Here is a 21,941-nt window from a genome sequence, read left to right as displayed (position 1 = left end):
TTTCTAACAGCATAGCCGTCAGGGTACCTACTCATGTACCAGCGCTGCGGCATCATCTGTTATGTAGGTGCCCTAAGTATTCACGTGTCATGCATGCAGTCTTTACCTGGAAACCCTATAACCCTAACGGGCCTTAGTGCCTCCAAGGAACACTTGTTTGTGTCATATCCGAATGTACTATACACACCTCATGCATGATCCTCCCGTGACTTAGGTCTTTTTCGTATCTGAGTGTCAACTCATGTTAACTCATATGGTTTGTGGGGCCCACCTTACGTGGCCCATTATTACTGTTGGACCACCGAGGTCTGATGTCGACCTCTTCAGCCGAGGTCTGAGATCTGGCCTGTACACAAACCCCCTAGGCTCGAGTTGTAACTTGTTTCAGCGAAGAGGCTAAGTGATCATCTGTGGCGACCTACGTGGCACTGGGTGATAGGACGTGAACAATGTACCGAAGTGACGTTTCACCATACTTTTTTTTATCAGCGTACACGTGGCAAGATCAACGACTAAGGCTTGTTGCCACTTGCGCTTCTTCATATACGTTTAAACCCTTCAACCCTCCTACACTCTTTCACTGTTTCATTACTTAGCATTTCTCAAACATTTCTTATTCTCGAAACGCTCTCTCTTCTTCTTCAAACACTTCAATCTTTGAACCCTAAATTGCTCAAAGGTATGCTCTTTACTTCATTATTGCCCCTGCTTTATGATTTCGATGCTTATAACATGGTATAACTGTTCTGGGACTGTTTATGTTTTTTGCACTTTACATTTCGCGTTCTTCGTTTTCGCGTCTCTTTGCTTTTCTGGATTCCTGAGTCACACCATCTTCCTCCTCTAAACCTTTGTTTTTTCTTCTTTTTCTCCTTTTCTTCCTTAGCTTTTTCTTTTAAGATGGCTCAAACCAAAACTACACCAAACCCTCCACCTTCCATTGACTACAAGTCACTCTATCGTTGGGCTCCCGATAGCCTTATGGCAGAAACCTATCAAATAACCTCTTTTAAGGACATGGAAGCGTACAAAGCAGGCGAGTCCGAAGAGAAGTACTGCATCTTTGGGAGGGAGCACGATATGTATGTGAAGGTTTGGCCTTGTAGGGAAGGTGAACCCGTTTGCGTTGATGACCACGCAGACCCCGAAGACCCCTTTTTCTTCATGTATGCAACCACCTTTAAGCGGTTCAAGCTTCGCCTTCCATTCACGGGGTTCAAACGTGCACTTCTGAATGAGGTCAATGTGGCCCCTGCCCAGCTGCATCCCAACAGTTGGGCCTTTGCCTTCCTCTGCAACCACTATGGCCATACGCCATCAGTGGACATCTTCCTTTACTTCTTCAAAGCGAAAGAATCCTAGAAAGAAGTTGTGGATGAGCTTCAATGGAGTTGTTGGGAGAGTTCTCCTAACTCTCTTCCAGGAGTCTTACAAGGGCTTCAAGGGGAAGTTCTTCAAGATAGGGTGCAATAAGTTCGATCCCACCCTGCTGGATGGGTTCCCACTCTACTGGGTGGAGAAACCAGGGCTCAAGAAGCCTTGAGGACTTGGCTCCGCCCGATCGTAAAGTGTGCGAGTTCCTTTCCAGTTTGGGAGTGGTGTTCAGCACCGTTGAACTGATCAAGCTTGAGTACAGCCCCAAGGCTCCCAAGTCTTATATTGGTACTTGTCTTCCTTTGCTCTACCTTTACTTGTTTCTACTTGTACACTATGTTGGTTTATATTCTCATGTGTTGTTGTTTTCTTACGTAGACATGGTGCTCACTATTGAAAAGAGGAGGCATCTAGCCGAGGTAGCCCTCCAACGCAAAGTTGCGCCTGGCCCATCTGTCGTTGATGCCTTGGCTTTTGCGAACGCCCCTCCTACGGCCACCTCTGCCCCCAAGCACTTTTGCTCCAGCCCTTGTGGATCATAGGCAGAAAGGGGTAGTAGAGGCCACTGCCTCTGAGGACGAGGACACCTGTTCAGGCCTCGTCTTCAAGAGGAAGAGAACAATTGATGTCGTGACTCCAGCAAACTCAGCTTCGGACGAGCGCGCCCCTTCCTTTATGGAAAACCCTCCAAGTGCCTCTTCTCCTCGTGACATTGTGGTACACGAACGCGGGGGGGAGAGCGCCTCTGGAGGTGATCATGGCGTGCCTCCTGCTACTGACCAGCCTGTCTTCCTCCAACAGGCCCTTCAATCCTTCCAAGAGCGGGAGAGGATGGAGAGCTTAAGCGAAGACCCCTTGCAAGAGCATGTAGCCAAATGCCTTGGGGACTTCCTCATCGATTCCAGTCTTGCCATGACCCAAGTGCATGAACTAAGGACTGAGATGCAGAAACTGAAGGAGGCAGCAAGTCAAGATGCCCTCCAGATCAAGAAGCTCACACAACGTGAAACCACATTGTATCTGGAGGTGTTTAATCTTCGCCAAACTGACAAGGAGACCAAAAAGCTTCTATTTGAGAAGTCCTAGAAAACCTTAAGCGCTCACTCGAAGATGTTGACTCTTCGAACTGAGATTGTTGACTTGTAGGAGAAGGCGGAAGATTCGCGGGCTAAGATGGCCAGGCTCGAGGATAGGGCCACTCAACAGGAGGTACACTTGGTTAGTTAGAGGAAGAGCTTGTCCGCAAGGACGAACTCTTCAAACAGACCAAGGAGGAGTTCACCAACGATGTTGTTGACGTCTATGCCGCTAGGTTTGAGGATGTCATGGCCCAGGTTGCCTACGAGCACCCTGGGTGGATCTTTCCCAAACTGGCTTGTCAAAGAAGGTCGTTGATGGGCAGCTGATCAATGCCAAGGAGTGACTTCTTCTTGTTGTAATTATTCAGCTATCTAATGCACAATTTAATAACTTGTACATATGCCTTTTATTTATAAAATTTGCTTTTTGTTTGATCTCGCTTTTCCTCTTGTTGTTAACTGCTTTGCCTGACTTGCTTAGTCTAACAACACTTTAGGGCCTTTCTGACTTAGGTAGCACGCTTCTTTACCGCTCGCTTGACTTTAATCTTTCTTCGTCGTCTTAGGGTAGAGGTAGTGCATTCAATAATTCTTACTTTGCCCTATCCTTTGCCAAACAAAGGTAAGGGAGATGTTGCTCTCAACCTTGACTCATAGGTCAAGGGAGATGTATAACTGGAAACCATGCTAACCTTGCCTTACGATACAAGGAAGAGGTCTTTCTTTCTAACCTCGCCCTAGCTGCATAGAGGCAGGGGAGGATTTTAACTAGTGATTGTTCTGTTCTCGACCTTGACGTTCCCACGCAAAAGGGAGGCTCACTAAGAATCATGCTATTCCCCGTCTTGGTGTTTCTAACCCAAGGGAGATGTTACTTTGCTTACTGACCTCACCTTTGTCGTATAGAGGCAGAGGAGGATTTTAACTGGGGAACCATACTGTCTCGACCTTGGCATTCCCACGCAAGAGGGAGGCTCACTAAGAACCATGTTATTCCCAGTCTTGGAGTTTCTAACCCAAGGGAGAGGTTTATTAACTGACCTCGTCCTCGCCATCTAGGGCAAGAGAGGATTTCAACTGAAAACCTTTTGTCTCGACCTTAGCACGCAAGAGGGAGGCTCACTTAGGAACCATACTATTCCCGATCTTGGTGTTTCTAACCCAAGGGAGAGGTTCTCTTACTGCATTGTACAAAATACTTACAAGTATATATCTTTCACTAAATAACAGAAATTTTATTGGGTGACCTCGTTAAAAAACCCTTATAAGGGAAAAAGAGTGTCCCCTAAAACTGTGTACAATGCAATAACTTAACTGAAATAAAACATAAGGTTGGTTGCGTTCCACGTACGAGGGATTGCTCCATCTTCTAAAGTCTTGAGCCTGTATGCTCCGTTCCCAAGGGCCTCTGTCACACGGAAGGGACCAGTCCACTTGGGAGACAACTTGTTTTCTAACTAGTATGGGTGGGCTTTTCGCATCACCAGGTCGGCGACCTGGAACTACCAAGGTCTCAGCTTGGAGTTGTACCTGTACTCCATCTTTCTCTTCAAGGCTTCAGCCTTGATCCTTGCTTCTTCACTGACTTCATCCAGTAGATTCAAGTTCACCTTTCTTTCTTCGTTGGATTCTTCAACCACAAAGTTCTGGAAACGTGGTGAGCTCTCCTGGATTTCTACATGAATCATCTCGTCCGAATCATACACCAAGCTAAAGGGTGTTTCTTTGGTAGTGGATTGGAGAGTGGTGTGGTAAGCCCACACAATTCTAAGAACTTCTTCTGCCCAGGTTCCCTTGGCTTTCTCCAGCCTTCTCTTCAGACCTCTGAGCAGAACTCGGTTGGCAGACTCGACCAGCCCGTTTGTCTGGGGGTGTTCGATTGATACAAACACCTGCTTTATTCCTAGCTCTGTACACAACTTGCCCAACTGATGGCTTGCAAACTGGGTGCCATTATCGGACACCAACCGTTTTGGGACCCCGAAGCGGCATACTATGTTCTTCCACACAAAGTGTTGGACCTTGTGGGTTGTGATATGCGCTACTGGATCAACCTCTATCCACTTTGTGAAGTACTCAATGGCAACCACAAGGTACTTCATATGTCACACTGCTATAGGAAATGGCCCCAGAATGTCGATTCCCTAGGTATGAAACGACCATGGGCTATAAATCTATCTCAGCTCTTCTGAGGGAGCCTTGTGCCAGTCAGCATGTTGTTGACACTGCTTGCACCGTTGTGCATACCTCGTGCAGTCTTCCTTCATAGTTGGCCAGTAATATCCTGCGCGAACAGCCTTCGACGAGAGAGCTTAGCCACCGATGTGACTCCCGCATATCCCTTCGTGAAGTTCTGCCATAATGCGCGTGCATTGCTCACCATGTACACATATCAGGGTAGGGTGAATATACCCGTGTCTGAACAAATTTCCATCGATCAGGGTGTATTTGCTTGAATTCTTTTTGACTACTCTGGCCTCTATGGGTTCCAGCGGGAGTATCCCATCATCCAAGTAGCATTGTTAGGGTGTCATCCAGGTTTCGCCTCCTTCAACTAGGCAGACTTGCATTGACTCTTCTCCTGGTAATGCGTATGTGCTTATTTTGGACATTTTCAGGGTTTCCATAGCCAACGACCGGTGACTTCTCTTAACACCTTTTGGGGTGCTTATCTGTTGGACTTTCGCTGTGAAGTTTGTGGTGGTTCGAGGTGTCCTCATGGTCTCTTGTATGATTGTCCTCTGCCTGCCCCCCTTGCCTGAACTGGCGAGCTTTGCCAGCAAGTCAGCTCGGGCATTCTGTTCTCGAGGGACATATACTAACTCGAACACCGCGAAAGTCTCCTTCAAAATCTGAACAGACTGTAGGTATGCGTCCATCTGGGGTCCTTGTCCTGGTACTCTCTTGTAACCTGCCCTGTTACTAGCAAGGAGTCACTCTTCGCCCCCAGCTCTTTAGCTAGCAGCATTCCAACTATCAGGGTCCCGTATTCCGCCTGATTGTTACTGGCCTTGAAAGCAAACTACAAGATCTGCTCAATCAGCAACCCATTTGGTCCTTCCAAGATGACACCAGCTCCGCTGCCCTGTTGGTTAGAGGATCCATCCATGGCCTATGAAATCTTAAAGTAGTTTATACATTTATTTTAAACTAAAGTTTGGAACTAAAAGGATATGACTTGTCTCTACTAAAACCAACTAAGTTTGAGTCTTCTTGTAGTCTTATGACCAAGGCTCTAGTTGATATGAATCCACTAGCAAAGAAGAGATTATTCTTTGACATTCTATGGACTCAACTTGAGTTGGAGATAGCTTAGGCACTTATAATAAAATTGGATCAAGGTTCTATGTTTCAAGAACTCACCAAGACTTGCACCAAACACCAAACTCATATGGAAGAGCCATCTATTGCCAATTGAACCGAACAAATTGTGTAAAAAGGCAAAAGCACTGATTAAAAAGATCAAGAACAGAAATGCACCGAACAATTAAGCTAGAATTGAAGAAGAAACAACTATAAACAGCCAATGAACTAAGGACTGAAGCAAAGCTGGAAAATAGACTGAAATGCCGAACCAAAAAGGAAGCTAAACATGTTTTAGGAATTTCATATGAATATGGAGATGAAAGAAAGAAGAACTTATGGAGATGGATGCTTTGGTTTGATGATCACGCCACTTAGAGGATGAAGACTCCAAGATGAGTGAGCTAGTGCCGCCACTTGAGAGAACCAAATGCACTCAAGATAAGACAAGGAGAAGGAGAAGCAAGCTCTCATAAATTCTCTCTCAAATTGAGTAGAGTTTCTCTATTGCTAATTTCCAGTCTGAATTTTACAAGGCAAGCACCTTTATTTATAGCCTAAGAGGTGCTGAAATTAAAAGCTAATTAAATTCAAAATTCCCCCCAAATGACATAAAAGTGGCGCCAATCCTAGAGCATGAGGAAGGTGTGACTTCCTCTCTTAGTTTGGCACCTCCCTATTACGCCTACACCCCTCTACTAAGCTCACACCCCCTAAGCTTCCTACTATTTTCCTAAACTAAAGACCTAAAGATGCTTTTACAAAAGAGGTTTCTTATGTTTCCCTCTAAGCACCTTCTAACAAAGATATTACAAAAAGAGAAAACAACCTTCCATTATTTCCTAATGCTTTGAATTGACTTCTTGTAAGCCTTTGAGGTGGGCTACCAACTCCTTGAGCGTCTAGCACTTGAGCCTCTTCCTCTTCTTGTCCTTGAGTATTGGCCTCCATTTGGTCTTGAACTTGATCTCCATCACTAGTATTCTTTCATTGTATGGAGATATCTTTAAAATACTTTGTATAAACCTTCATTCTAGAGTTGTTATCTTCATTGGGCCTTCAAAAGATAGACGAAAATTCTATTAGTCTCATATGTGCTAATAAGTCCCTGAACAAAGCTTTAGATTTTCATTCTCCTTATTTTATGGATGTTGTGGCTGGAGGAGTTTCCATCACACCACTACAACAAATATGACAACATTTTTTATCGTAAACTTACGCAACGGTTTTTGAACTATTGGATTTACGTTTAGTCCACATTTATTTAATTGTGGCGATTGTATTTCTTATTATCATCATCATCATCATTATTAACAATTTTCTTATTATTTTAATGTTATTATTATTAACAATTTTTTATTATAGAGAATCGAACTCAAGTCCCATGAGTAAACGTGATTTTTGGTAGTCCTTAAACCTCACTTGTAAAATTGTTGTCTTTTATATGTTTAGGCAACAATTATATAAGTGTGACATAATTCAGTGTTGTCTAAAGTCAAAAATGGTTTAGTGCACCATTTATCAGAATAACTCGATTATATGATCCTAACTAAATAAAGTTGATAATAGACTTACCTATATTCGAATAACTCACATAAGGAACCAATAGTATGATTAGTTAATCATAACTAGCAATTAATGAGTATTGGACTAAAATATATGAAATAATATTAAAGCACTTTGATAACTAAATATATCTTGATTACTTAGTCTTCCTTCTTAAACCCAAAAACCTATAAATACATGGTAATATAATACAAAGTCCTCGTTAATTTTTTTCACTAAATACACTTATACATTTTTCAATTTGTTACAAAAATTCTTACTCACTTTAACCTTAGAAAATCTTTACTAGATTAATCTTTCTCTGACTTTCAACATATCTTGAAAAATTGAAGTCATTTTTTCAAAATGTACAATACTTTAAAGTCAAACTTATAACACTTGTGTTCAGTAAAATATTTTAGATGTTGTAGTAAATCCACTACTAAAAAATCATTAAATAGAAATCAATTTCAGAGACAAAAAATAATTTGTTATTATATTGACTAAATTAGATACTATTTTAGAAACTAAAAGGATTATTAGTATCTAAATTACTTTTTATTATTGATAAATAGTTTCTAAATTGATATCAAATTAGCTACCAATTATTTAGATTATACAGTTGGTAGCTAAAACCATAATTGCTAATTAAATACTAATTTAAAAATTGTTTATTAATAATAGAAATTAATATAGATATCAATAATTGTTTTAATTTCTAAAAATAGTATCTAATTTAGTTAATATAATAATTAATTATTTTTAATCTTTAAAATTAGATTTTATTTAATGAATTTCTTATAGTGATCATTTAATTTTATTAAAACAATTTAAATATAATTAATGAACATGCTCGTAATTCCTTCATATGTTTGCATCTATTGGAATTGATAGATGAAATATATATATTTTCGTCATTTTATCAAATTTATTTGTTCTTTTCATATTATTAAATTATTTTTTCAATGACCAAATGTTGTTGTATAATTTAAAAATTTTACAGGTATAATGTATTTTCAAAACCCAGATTACTCATGCAGACTAAAAACCACCAAAGTGAGTTTATGTGTAACACCCCAGAAAAATAATATCTAACTGTTACAATATAAGTTCTACTAGTTTCTATACAAACTTAGAGTATTTCAAAACATTCCTATTAGAAGATTACGGCTTATAGAAATATAGAAACATATACAATATAAATTTTAAAACATCATAAAGCCTTCCAGGACCTCCTACATTTGCGTGATCATCTGCTCGTGTACATAGTACGGTCATCGCAGTTCAAACACAACAAGAAAAGCAAGGGTAAGCTAGTGAAAATGAAATTTTATATATGCGCAATATTAAATCAAAAAAGAAAACCAAACTACATGAATCAATTTCAAAATTTTCCAATCTTCTTCAAATCCCAACATAAAACAATCACATAGATCTCACAAGGATCTACACATCCAGGATATTCAACAAACATAATAACATTTGACACCTTCCGGAAGACCCATATTAAGTAAGTCCTACCAGAGACTAACACCTGATCCAAAGATTACCAGTGAATCCAATAGAAAGGATCAGGGTAAGTTCAATACAACCCAAGTCGTGCATCTCATATGTCATGATGTGCATGAACTCCCCCATCAGCTTCTCGCCATCTGATATCTTAGTCTATGTTGTTGAAGATGGGAAGCTTTGATGTATCAAATCCTCATGGAACCTGAAGTTGTGCTTCTTTATAGGTTTGGGTTTAGATAAGGGTGTTTAGAATTTTTGTAAGATCAGTTCTTGATTCCTAAACAAAGCTTGATCAATCAGTTTTAAAGAACTAAGTGTTTTTCCATGCAAAGGGAAAACAACCGGTTGAATTGTTGAGACAATCGGTTGTTTGTCACTGAGTTGGCAATGAAGTTTTAAAATTGTTTTTTGAATCAGTTGTGTAACAGCTGGAATCATTCAACCGGTTAAATCGGGGTTTCAATCGGTTAAATGTGTGTTTTCATAACAGTATTTTGAAAACTTGTTTTAACTGATTCAGTTGTTCAAATATGCCTTAAACGGTAGCTATTCAAAGGTTATAAATATAGCTTCAATTTCAAATCATAAAACACGAGAAATACAACAAGTATTGATTCAGATTTGAGAAAGAGATTTGATTTTAAAGGATTTTAAAAAGCAAGATTGTTGTCAAGCTTTGTTGTGTGATAACTAGTGTTGATCATAGGATCTCTGATTCTGTAAATCCAGGTGCTTTCTATCCTGTTTAGTATCTTGTAATTGTTCATATTACATACTGTTTGTATTTGAAAACCTATAAAGAAAGAGGGTGTTCTGTCTAGAGGTGTGGTGTATGCAAAGGGGGTGAGTAGGCTTTGTGGGATTCAAAGTCACCTCTTTGTGGTGTGGTTTTTGTAATCTTTGATTGATTACATAGTGGAATACTCAGTGGTTTGACTGAGGACTGGATGTAGCTCAGGGTTGAGTGAAGCAGTATAAACTTATGTGTGTAAATCTCTCTTTCTCTCAAACTCTCTAACTGTTTGATATTTCGCTGCCATAAAAAACCGATTAAATCGTGACTTTAATCGGTTGAAATTTGATAACAGTTTCTGTTAGATTGTTTGATTGCACTTCTTAAAGTTGTGATGAGTTTTTCAAGGTTTAACAATGCAGCTCTGCTAAAGAAATGTGGGACATATTGAAGGTCACACATGAAGGCACAACTGATGTGAAGAGAGCTAGGAAGCATGCTCTGATTCAAGAGTATGAACTCTTCAGAATGCAAAAGGGAGAATCCATTTGTGATGTGCAGAAGAGGTTTTCTCATATTGTGAATCATCTTATGAGTCTTGGTAAGAAGTTTGATGAAGAGGAGCTTAACATCAAAGTACTGAAGTGTCTTGATAGAACATGGCAGTCAAAGGTCACTGCCATCTCTGAATCAAAGGATCTCACCTCAATAACTGTGGCATCTCTTTTTGGTAAACTCAGAGAGCATGAAATTGAGATTCATAGGCTTGTTGTCCAAGAAAGTGAAGACAAGCATAACAAGATCATAGCACTTAAAGCTAGTAAGCAACAACCAGATTCCATTGAAAGTGAAGAAGAGAACATAAGTTTGTTATCAAGAAAATTCAGCAAATTCTTGAGAAAAAGACAAGCTTCTAAAAGGTATGATTCAAAGAAACCTAGTGAATTCAATTCTAATAAGTATACTTGTTGTGGATGTGGAGAACAGGGTCATATTAAGGTTGAATGTCCAAATAATGAAGTTAAAGAAAAGAAAGACTTCAAAAAGGAGAAAAAGGGAAAAGCTAAGAAAGCATATATAGCATGGGATGACAATGATCGATGTCTCATCCTCAAGTTCTTCAGATGATGAGGAAACTAATCTTTGTCTTCTAGCTTTAGTAACAAGTAGTGTGAGTTCTACTTCATCAAGTAAAGGTACCACCTACTATCAATTGCATAATTTTTTTATGAAACTCATGATGAAGCCAACCGATTGGCACTTTCTCTCAACCGGTTGAAAGGACTAAATAACTGGTTGGAAAATAGAGTTAAGTCTCTAGAGGAAGAACTAAGCAAAACAAAAGAATATTTTGAAAATCTGGATTTAATTTACAAAAATTCTTCTTGCATTTGTGAGAAAAAATTTTGTGAAAATTGTGAACTTCTTGAAAATAAGATTTACAACCTTTTGAAAACCTTGGACAAACTTACAACTGAAAATTCCAATTTTGAAGATGTTTTAGCATCTCAGAAATGCGTTTTTGCAAAGAAAATAAAATTATAAAACCTTTTTCAAATATTCCAGAAAAACAATCGATTAAAAAATCGTTTCAACCAGTTGTTACATGCTTTTGTTGCATGAAGAAAGGCCATTCTGTCAGGTATTGCAGGTTTCATAAATCTCTTATACCTAAGGGTATCTATAAGTGGACTCCTAGATGTATTGCTAGTTCAAAAGATAAATCTAACACTGAAGGTCCCAAATTCTTCAAGGGATCAAATCTTAAAATTTGACAAAGTTCTGTTTTGCATATTTCTGATTTTGAAAGGTTCAGCAAGGACTGGATTTTTGGACATGCTAACATGCCAAAGTCTAATGTTGATCTCTTGAACTTTCTGTAATTAGGAAATCTGAAATCTGAGAATAAAATTCTCATTCTTTGTTGAGAACAATTGTTGCTTAAATTCAATTTAGTATTTTACTCTATGTTGCAATATGTAATTGTTGTGTGCTTTTTCTGTTCCTCGTACATTTAATATCTTGCAAACATGGTAAGCAATAATGATTGTATGCAATATATGTTTTTGAAAAAAAAATTCAGAACAGAAATTCAACCGATTGTTTTGTCGAAACAACCGATTGTTTTCTATCTGACAAACTTTGGGCAAATCTGTTTTTAAATTTTAAATTATGGTTTGTAATTTTGTTGAACCTAGTGATGTGTATGGTCAAAATTGTATTAATTGAATGTTTGAATACAGTTCAACTATGTTGCATCTGCTTTTAATAGATCAGATTCCTTCAAATCTTGAAAATCAAAACTGCTTTTAATGTTTGGTCAAAATCACATGTGAATATGTACCTTACTGGTTTAACTGACGATGTCAGCTTTATGGTTCAGATTTGATTCAGTTTTTGTGTTGGATACAATCAGCTTTGACCAGGTTTTCTCTGCTATAAAACCCAGTGCATTTAACTGTAATTTCACACACAAATAACCGGTTATTACAACTGTTATTACAGTTTCTACTTCTTTCTAAAGTCTTCTTTGCATAAACTGTTTTTGAATTGAGCAATGGCTGGCACTCCTCCCTCAACAAAAAGGATGAAATCGAGGGGTGTTAAAGGCTCTGGAAAGCTTGAAGGATGGTTTTCGGGTGATGCTACTCTCATCAATAAGTATCTACTTGAGACAAGTAGAAAGAATGTGAACACACCAAAAGTGGTCTCCTTCACATGGATGAAACAACAGAAGTTGGATTCTCTGAGAAGTATCCTCAAGGAACAAAGATTGAAAAGATTCCTAGAGCTCACTAGAAACATATATCCAGATTTGGTGAAGGTATTTACACTAACCTTCATTTTGATGGTGACTCACTTGTTTCACATGTCAAAGGTATAGATATGGTCATCACAAGTGATGTATGGTCTGTTGTGACTGGTTGAAATCCTTTGGATTGAGGATCAATAGGGGAAACCTTAGAGTAGTGGAAGATTTCAACAAAATCTAATTTTACAAAGGTCGTCTCAAGAATCCCCACTCCAAAGTGAGGAATTTTTCAGTTGGTGGATTAAAGCTTGATGAAAGGCTTGTGGTTTTCATAGTTTCATGGATTCTCACACCTAGGGGGAGCAACCATTCAACTCTATCTGAAGAAGATCTCCTTTTGATCTATTGTATCGTGAACAAAGTAAAGATCAACTGGATTCACACAATCAAAGAGCACATGCAAAAAGCCAAGAGGTTATGTGACTTTCATTATCCCTATGCCATTTTGATTTCTAAGTTTCTTCATTATTTTAAAGTGGACATAGAAGGAGATCTAGCTAAGGTAATCAAGCTCTCCAATGAAATCAACAGTGGATCCCTTAGTAAGATGGGATTTACTAAGATTGGTGGAAGGTGGGTAAGCAAGGATGGTGATCAAGTTGGTCCGAGTGGAACTAATGAAGGTGATGAACCTGAAGAGGTAGCAATGCAAGATGAACCGGCTGCTGAAACTCAAGAAGGTGAACATCATGACATCAATATGGATGAAAGGATGCCTACCATGTCATCTTTTGAAAGATTGATGATCAATTGTATGGATACCTTTGCTGAAAATCAAAGGAACCTCTATGACATGTGTGAGTCAAAGTTCAACAACATAGACACTCGTTTCTCTACACTGGATGAGCAAATTGAAGAAGTCCAGAGACACATTCTGGAACTACAGTTCGAAAGGGAAGACAGTCCTTCATTTTGAAATTTCTGGTTTATGACTTTAAACCGTTGGTTTTGTTTTTATGTTGTTTTTAATCCTACCATTTGTCTATTTGATGAGACAAATAGGGGGAGAAGTGTTGTTGGGATTTGTAATGTTCTTAATTGTGCTTTTACTGCTTTTGAACATTGCTATTATAAACTACTTTAACTGGTTTAAATTTGAAGTATGTTAAACTGTTATTTCTGGTTTACAGAATTTTAACCAGTTATCTCTGTGAAATAACCGACTATTCTTATGCATTCTTGTATTATTGCTGGTTTCTCATCTGATTGTGGTTGATGTTCCTTCTGGAAATCACCTAGTGAGAACTAGTATATGGTGTACCTCTGTTTTGGATTGGATTACCCTGTATTTGTTCAAATGAATGCAGGATTCAACAGATTCTAAACAAGAACATTCCTAAAAGCATCCCAAGGATTTGTCTCCATCAAATAGAGGGAGATTGTTGAAGATGGGAAGCTTTGATGTATCAAATCCTCATGGAACTTGAAGTTGTGCTGCTTTTTAGGTTTGGGTTTAGTTATGGGGTTTAGAATCTTTGTAATATCAGTTATTTGATTCCTACACAAAGTTTGTTTCAATCTATTTTAAAGAACTAAGTGTTTTTCCATGCAAAGGAAAAAACAACTGATTAAAGTTTTGAGACAAACGGTTGTTTGTCACTTAGCTAGCAAAGGAGTTTTTGAAATTGTTTTTTGAATCAGTTGTGTAACTGCTGAAACCATTTAACCGGTTAAATCGTGGTTTCAAACGATTAAATGTGAGTTTTCATAACAGTATTTTGAAAACTTGTTTTAACTGATTCAGTTGTTCAAATTCGTCTTAAACGGTAGTTTTTCAAAAGGTTATAAATATAGCCTTCTTTCAAAAGTTTCATATAGAAGTTTTACACTCTGACTTGAGATCAAAAAGAGAGATTACAATTTGTTTGTGAAAAATAGTTTTTCAAAGTTTAGCAAGATTGCTTTTGAGCTTTGCTGTGATTCAAGATCTAATCATAGGGCTACTGGTATACTATAATTCCAGGTGTTTTCTATCCTTTCTTAGTTTCTTGTAATTGTTCATATTACTTTTTGTAAACGTGTTTGTAAAATCTTGTAAAGTCAGTGTTGTTAGAATATATGGCCTTAAACGAGAGGGGGGGTAAATTGTTTAAGAAGGATTTTTGAAAACTTTTAAACTTAGAATGAAAATTCTTTGATAGAACCTTGATTAAGGATTCAGTTTTTCCAAAACAAACAGCAAAAGCACAAAGCTGGAAAAACAATCGGTTGTTTTAACGAAACAATCGGTTGTTTATAGCAGTCTCAAAATGACAAAACTGGATTTAAAGAGATAGGGATAGAGAAATTGTACACAGTTGTTTATACTGGTTCACTCCAAAACAAGAGCTACATCCAGTCTTCTCAGAACCCTGAGGAAATCCACTAAGTAATCACCCCTTGATCACTTACACAACAACCAAGAGAATGACCTTGAAAACCTCAAGAAACACACTCTCCTTGGCACACACTAAGATTGTTGATCTTGAACACCTCAAGAACACACAGCCAATCTCAGCAAAAACACACAAACGAATTGTTCAGCAGTTTACAAAGATTACACTTGTTACAGATGAATATCTGAAATCAATACAAGTAGAATCTTATTCCAACACCTTGATCAATCTCTCAACTCTTTAGCAATCTCAGAATACTTTGAAAAACTCTTAGTTCTTAACTTTGTCTCAAGATTCTTGATCCTTAAAAATAGTTTTTCAGAATATATTCAAGGATATAGTTTGTTATCAAATCTTAACAAACTCTTAATTGCATTTAAAATAGATTGGTCAAAGCATTTAATGACTGGAGCGTATTCAGTTAAAGCATTTAAAGCTCAGTCAAAGAAAACAGTTTTTCTGTTATGGTTTCAAAACAAACAATCGATTGTTTCCTCGAATCAATCGGTTGTTTTGTTACTTAACAGATTTCACCATTCAAAAACAGTTTTCAAACTTTCTCAAAACACCTAAGTGTAAACAATCGGTTGTTTCGACAAAACAATCGGTTGTTTCAACTTAGTTTGAAAAACATTTTACTTTGATAAAGATTGAGACGCTAATTGCTTGAGATTTAATCAAAGGGTGGATTACAACATTAAACTACCCCAGAACAAAGCTTAAACCAGCTCAGCAACATCAAGCAAAGCAGAGGCTTCAACATCCTTCAAAGGATTTGGATTCTTCAAAACATTGAACACCACTTGGTTCAACAATCTCCCCCTATTTGATGAAGACAAATCCCTGGTGCTTGTGTTGTACTGATTAAATCTGAAGCAGTTCCTGCAGAGAAAGCATTTATACTATCCAAAGCTTCTTACAGCAGCAAGTTAGATTATAACTCTTTTAACATAATAAACAATCGGTTGTTTACACGAAACAATCGGTTGTTTCTATCAGCAGCAGCAGAAAACACTTTTATACTCAGAGATTTAAACATTTTATGCATATAAGACACAGATATACAAGAACCAATAATTCCCCCCCTATTTGTCTTCACAAATAGACTTTAACATGTACCAAAGACAGATTTAAGAGAGATTATTAAGATCAAGAATACCTAACTCATTTCTTAAGAAGAAAAACCACTCTTTTGGCAAAGGCTTTGTGAAGATGTCAGCTAGCTGCAGTTTGGTCTCCACAAACTTCACTTCACAGTTCCCATTTTGCACATGATCTCTGATGAAATGATGTCTTATTTCAATATGTTTGGTCCTTGAGTGTTGGATTTGATTTTTGGTAAGATTGATTGCACTTATGTTATCACACATCAAAGGAACTTTGCTGATTTGTAAACCAAAATCTGCAAGTTGTTGTTTGAGCCATAGGATCTGTGCACAGCAGCTACCAGCAGCTATATATTCTGCCTCAGCAGTAGAGAGAGCAACATATGCTTGCTTCTTGCTATGCCATGATATTAGGCTTGAGCCAAGAAGGTGACAAGTGCCACTTGTGCTCTTTCTATCGAGCTTGCAACCTGCAAAGTAAGAATCTAAATAACCAATTAAATGTATTGGAGAATAAGAAGGATACCATAGTCCTACAGATGATGTTCCTTTGAGATATTTCATAATCCTTTTTGCAGCTTTGAAGTGTGACTCTTTAGGATTTGCTTGATATCTTGCACATAGACACACCGCAAACATGATGTTTGGCCTACTTGCTGTTAGATAAAGCAATGATCCAATCAAACCTCTATATTTTGTTTGATCTATACTCTTTCCAGCAGCATCCGCATCCATGTAACAGCTTGATGGCATTGGAGTGCTTGCCTCTTTACAATTCTCCATTTCAAAATTTTCGAGAATCTCCTTGCAATACTTTGATTGACTTAGGAAGATCCCATCCTTTGTTTGTTTAACCTGCAATCCAAGAAAGAAGGATAATTCTCCCATCATAGACATTTCAAACTCACCTTTCATTGCAGCCACAAATTCTTCACACAACCTATCTTGTGTAGCACCAAAGATGATGTCATCAACATAGATTTGCACAAGAATTATTTCTACATTTGACTTCTTGATGAAGATAGTCTTGTCTACCATTCCTCTTTCATAACCATGTGATAGCAGAAAGTTGCTAAGCCTCTCACACCACTGCCTTGGAGCTTGTTTCATTCCATACAAGGCTTTCTTCAACTTGAAGACATGGTTGGGATTCTTGTGATCTTCAAAACCCAGTGGTTGATCTACATAGACTTCCTCATTGATGTAGCCATTCAAGAAGGCACTCTTTACATCCATTTGGAAGAGTTTAAAACCACTCATACATGCAAAAGCCAGCAGCAGCCTCACAGCCTCCAATCTAGCCACAGGAGCAAAGGTTTCACCATAGTTTATGCCTTCTTCTTGATTGTAGCCTTTGGCAACTAGCCTTTGGCAACTAGCCTTGCTTTGTTTCTAGTGATCACTCCATCCTCATCTAGCTTGTTCCTGAAAACCCATTTTGAACCAATAATATTCATTTCATTAGTTTTAGGGACAAGAAACCATACCTCATTTCTTTCAAATTGGTTTAGCTCTTCATGCATAGCTTCAACCCATGAGAGCTTCCTCAATTGACTTTGGTTCAATTTGAGAAACAAAAGTTGTGTGCCTGCAGTAGTTTGAGATGGAGCTACGTGTGGAGACACCTTCCTTTATCTGCCCTATGATGTTATCCACTGACAGATCTCTAGGAATCCTCCATTCTTTGGGCAGCTCACTCTGTTGCAGAATTTCAATCGGTTGTTTCTGCGAATCAACCGGTTGTTTTTCTGCACAGATATCTAGCTTCTCCAAACTGATGCTCTGTTCATCTTCCTTTGTTGTTGTCTCCATAGGTGACATGACCCTCTTGCTTGAAGGATATTCTCAGGAACTTTGATTTGTCCCCTGTCATATGCTTGGAGCATCCACTGTCCAAGTACCAAAGTTGCTTTCTTTCCTCCAAGATTTCCTACAAAAAAGATTTTCAAGTACATAGGTTTGGTCCCCTTATGAATGTGGGTCCATCTGGTTTATACTCATCAATACAAGCTTTATTTTTCTTGGGAATCCACTTCATAAGCCCTTTAGGAACAGCATGTTTTCTGATTTTACAGAATCGCACAGAATGACCTCTTTTCATGCAATAGAAGCATGTAACAATCGATTGTTTCGATGGTCCAATCGATTGTTTTTCTGGCATTTTCGAAAATGATTTTGAAAATCTATTTTGCTTGTTTTGTGGATTAAAACCCAATCCAAATTTTCCAAAAACACAATTTTGAGATGCTAGCACATTCTCAAAGTTAGATTGGCCTTTAGAAAGCTTATCCACTGTTTTAACAAGATAGTGGACCTTCTTTTCAAGATTTTCGCAATTTTCACAAACTAGAGTATCACACTTGCAAGAGGAGTTTTTGTAAATGATTTCCAGATTTTCAAAATCCATTTTTGAATTTTCTAAATCCTCTTCCAGTGCCTTTACTCTGTTTTCAAGCCAGCTATTCTTTTCTTTCAACCGATTGTTCAAGAGAGCCAATCGATTGGCTTCTTCATGTGTTTCTTCAAAAGGCTTGAAGCAATTGACCATAATTTTCAGAGTTTGATGAACTTACACTACATGAGTCATCCTCCCTTCTGGCCATTAAGCAAATATTGAGGCTTTTCTTATTTTGCCTTTTCTTCCTTCTTGCTTGACTCTTTGTTATTGCTTCCTTTGGTTCATGAGCAGCCTTGAGTGTCTCCCACATTTCCTTAGCAGTTTTGCACTTTGATATCCTGAAAAAAATCATTAGTATCTAGTGCAGAAGCTATAATGTTTTGAGCAGACCTATCAAGCTGAGCCATCTTACATTCATCATTTGTCCATTTGGACAAAGGTTTTGCAATAAAAGAATTATCCTTTTTGAATTTTGGAATGTAAGGACCATTCTCAATTGAGTCCCAAATTCTTTGATCAATAGATTCAATAAAGATTTTCATTCTTGCTTCCCAAAACTTATAATTCAATCCACAGAATAAAGGTGGTTTGTAGATTGAAGCACCCTCCTCAAAAGATAGTTTTCCAGCCATAGAAAAAAGATTTTTAGATCAACTTGAATAACTTTCAAGAACCAAGCTCTTGATGCCAATTGTTAGAATATATGGCCTTAAACGAGAGGGGGGTGAATTGTTTAAGAAGGATTTTTGAAAACTTTTAAACTTAGAATGAAAATTCTTTGATAGAACCTTGATTAAGGATTCAGTTTTTCCAAAACAAAAAGCAAAAGCACAAAGCTGGAAAAACAATCGGTTGTTTTAACGAAACAATCGGTTGTTTTAACGAAACAATCGGTTGTTTTAACGAAACAATCGGTTGTTTATACCAGTCCCAAAATGACAAAACTGAATTTAAAGAGATAGGGATAGAAAAATTGTACACAGTTGTTTATATTGGTTCACTCCAAACCCAGAGCTACATCCAGTCTTCTCAGAACCCTGAGGAAACCCACTAAGTAATCACCCATTGATCACTTACACAACAACCAAGAGAATGACCTTGAAAACCTCAAGAAACACACTCTCCTTGGCACACACTAAGATTGCTGATCTTGAACACCTCAAGAACACACAGCCAATCTCAGCAAAAACACACAAATGAATTGTTCAGCAGTTTACAAAGATTACACTTGTTACAGATGAATATCTGAAATCAATACAAGTAGAATCCTATTCCAACACCTTGATCAATCTCTCAACTCTTTAGCAATCTCAGAATTCTTTGAAAAACTCTTAGTTCTTAACTTTGTCTCAAGATTCTTTATCCTTAAAAATAGTTTTTCAGAATATATTCAAGGATATAGTTTGTTATCAAATCTTAACAAACTCTTAATTGCATTTAAAATAGATTGGTCAAAGCATTTAATGACTGGAGCGTATTCAGTTAAAGCATTTAAAGCTCAGTCAAAGAAAACAGTTTTTCTGTTATGGTTTCAAAACAAACAATCGATTGTTTCCTCGAATCAATCGGTTGTTTTGTTACTTAACAGATTTCACCATTCAAAAACAGTTTTCAAACTTTCTCAAAACACCTAAGTGTAAACAATCGGTTGTTTCGACAAAACAATCGGTTGTTTCAACTTAGTTTGAAAAACATTTTACTTTGATAAAGATTGAGATGTTAATTGCTTGAGATTTAATCAAAGGGTGGATTACAACATTAAACTACCCCAGAACAAAGCTTAAACCAGCTCAGCAACATCAAGCAAAGCAGAGGCTTCAACATCCTTCAAAGGATTTGGATTCTTCAAAACATTGAACACCACTTTGTTAAACAAGTGTGACTCTGGCTTAAGGTGTGTGCTGTGTGCAAAGAGGGTGAGTAGGTCTTGTGGTTTCAAGATCACCTCTTTGTGGGTGTTTGTAATCTGTGATTGGTTACATAGTGGAATACTCAGTAGTTTGACTGAGGACTGGATGTAGCTCAGGGATTGAGTGAACCAGTATAAACCTTGTGTGTAAATCTCTCTTTCTCTCAACTCTCTATCTGTTTGATATTTTCGCTGCCATAAACAACCGATTCAATCGTGCTTTTAACCGGTTGAATTTCTGATATCTGTTTCTGTGAGTTTGTTTGATTGACTTTCTGAAATCCTTATCTGAGTTGATTGTTAAGAGTTCATTCTAAAGAAAGTATTTCTGAAAATCTTTTATAAACAATTCACCCCCCCCCCCTCTTGTTTAAGCCATCAATTCTAACAAAAATAACAACACTTAAATACTAAACCATCAAAATCTAATTTTTTACAAGTTTAAATAATATATAAACAAACAACACAATATATAAACACACAACATCACTGCAAGAGAAATTGAATTGTGGAACCACATCCCTTCCACATTCAGATCTTCTATCCTAGGGTGCTATTAAAAATTAAATTTAGCTTTCCAAACAACTTCTAGAATTTTATTCCCTATAGTCTAGATAAGCTTCAAGTTTATGGGCCTAATACAAGTTATCCAAACATAACAAAAAATCATTATATAGTAGAATAAGTTGAGAGAAATAATCTTTTCAACTGACCCCACCAATATTGATGACTAAATCCTAAGGAAAGAAAGAGAATAAAGGGTCTTTAAACCAAAAATGAACTTACTCTTTTTGAAAATTTGATCGAGTAGAAATGTTCTTTAACTCGCCAGCTACAACGTGGTCCAATCAGATTCTAAAATAGATGAAGATTTGGAGAGAAGGGAGAGAGTTGGAGAGAGGGAGAGGGAAAAAAGAAGATGTGTAGGGGGAAGGAATCTACTAGGATTTTAAAATAACATTGTTATAATATGTCATGGTCGGTGTAATTCAGTTCTCGACTAAATTGTACTTAAAGAGTGTTTGATCGAATATTGAAATAATAATTACTTCCCAATTACTGGGTGTTTAAGAAAAAAAAAGGAAAAATCATTGAAATAAATGTTAGTTCAATATGTTGATTTGTTAATTGAATGTGAGTTTAAATAAATACATAACAATGATTCAAGCTAACATTTGCAACCTAATTCTTTGTTTAGTGTAATGAGATTTACTCTCTCAAATATGCATAGAAATTTTTTCATACAAAATTTAAATTTAAAATCTCTTTTATTAGACCATATATGCTTTAAGAATTAATTTTTTGTTTTTTTTTTTCTTAGAGTTGCGAGATACAATTTGTTTGAAGAACAAATATGCAATTATAAAGAAAAATAGAGTAAATGTTAGGTGTCCAAAAGCTATTACTTTTTTTAAATTTATCTCCAACCGAGTGAGATTCAGCAACAATTCTTGATGTCCCAGCAAAAATAAGCCAAATTTATGCAATTGCAAGAACCTTAACCTCTACAATAATTGTGACATATTTTTGTGGATAAAGATAACTTTGTTTAGGGTTTGCTTAGGAATAAACTCTACCAAACCCATAATTCAACGAGACTTTAAAGAATGGCATGGCTAGTCTCTCCAATTTGGTAATTATTATTGAATAAATATAAAAGTCCACCATTTTATAAGAATATAAGTTAAGTTTAAATTCATTCTCTAATTATTTATTCTAAATTTATTACAAATTTACTTATTGTTTTATTAATGTATAAAGTTCAATAATACTAGGCATGAGTAAATATATTAAA

Source organism: Phaseolus vulgaris, chromosome 1 (assembly GCF_051622355.1).
Source record: "Phaseolus vulgaris cultivar YP4 chromosome 1, ASM5162235v1, whole genome shotgun sequence".
NCBI classification, from domain to species: domain Eukaryota; kingdom Viridiplantae; phylum Streptophyta; class Magnoliopsida; order Fabales; family Fabaceae; genus Phaseolus; species Phaseolus vulgaris.
Note: the sequence above shows the minus strand (reverse complement) of the source record.